Raw genomic sequence first — 1,358 nt, forward strand, 5'->3', positions numbered from 1 at the left:
CCCCCCCCCCCCCCCCCCCCCACCACCACCAATATTGCATCTCAGCTTTTTCTTCACGCTTCAAAAACAATGTTTCATGTCTATTTTTAGTGCGGCGTAAACAAGAGAGTCTTTATGTGTTGAGATGAAAACAACTGACCATAAAGTGCACCAAAAATGAATAAACCATCCTCAATCTAATCTGTGACTTGTCATGGAATTACGTGTCAGTAGAACTCTCTGGGAGCCTGAAACACCCAAATCCCATTAAGCCTTTGTAGAAGAAAGGCTGACATTTCGTGGTCTAATTAAAAATGTCCAGCAATGAATCAGTGAATGGTTAACAATAATTAACAACTGGCATAGGATGCTGCAACAGGGACAGGTCCACAGAAAGTGGCTAGCCTCTGATCTTTGTCCATTTTTCTTTGACAAGTGAAACTGTCAACTGGGGGGGCTGAAATGAGGAGGGCGGATACCTCTCTGATATATTATATTTCTGCAATGGTTACATTTTTTTTTGAACTTTAATTATTGGAATTGTAAAAAGTGTCATTGCATGATGTGCATAAATTAGATTGATGCAGCCATTAAATGATCAGTTGTTCTAATCAGCCATTTAACCACACTGCTCTATGTGGCCGTTGTGGCAGCTGTGTTTGTGTAACTGTTTATACAATCATGCAGTCCCTCTGTTTCCTGCTCATTTGCATTTTCTCCAAATGTCTCCAAGCAACAAAGTGAGGGAAGAGCTGGAGGGGCCTCAAACATCTCGCCGACACCCCCAGGATGCTCCATTCTCTCATGTCCATCGCATTCCCAGTTCTTTCTCCTACTCTGCTGTCAAGGCACATCCTTAGAAACCACCCGGGTGTCACCATACTTCTTCCTCCAAAGACACAAGGAGGGCAGACACTCTTTTAATCATCCTTTCTCGCCTTTACTCTTCTTCTCTGCGGTCAAAATAACAAAAGCTGTCACACAGACTCATGTCGTCTCCCAGTGATCATAACGGATAATTACCCTCCCCCCGGGACTCCAGTCCAGCTCCATCTCTCCCACAAGAACTATTTCACTGTGAATCCCCAGCACTTGTGAAATGGCTCTGTCTCAGTAACAAGCTCTGAGTGGCAGTGATTCAGTCAGAGATATAGCCAAGTCAGGCCAACCTAAAGTACATCAACCTTCAACCCTTATCCACCGATCCTCAATAAAAAAACTAAAAACTTGTTCTTTTCTCCCGAAGATTTATAAATCAATGAGATAGGATGAGTGTCAGAAATTGTTCGGTGCAGTCCTTTCTCAAGTGGGACATCATCCTGTCCAGGAGACCGATAGGTCTGACCAAAAGGGGGCAGTGTTGTTATTTTGAAAAGGGG

Source organism: Etheostoma spectabile, chromosome 10 (genome assembly GCF_008692095.1).
Source record: "Etheostoma spectabile isolate EspeVRDwgs_2016 chromosome 10, UIUC_Espe_1.0, whole genome shotgun sequence".
NCBI lineage: Eukaryota > Metazoa > Chordata > Actinopteri > Perciformes > Percidae > Etheostoma > Etheostoma spectabile.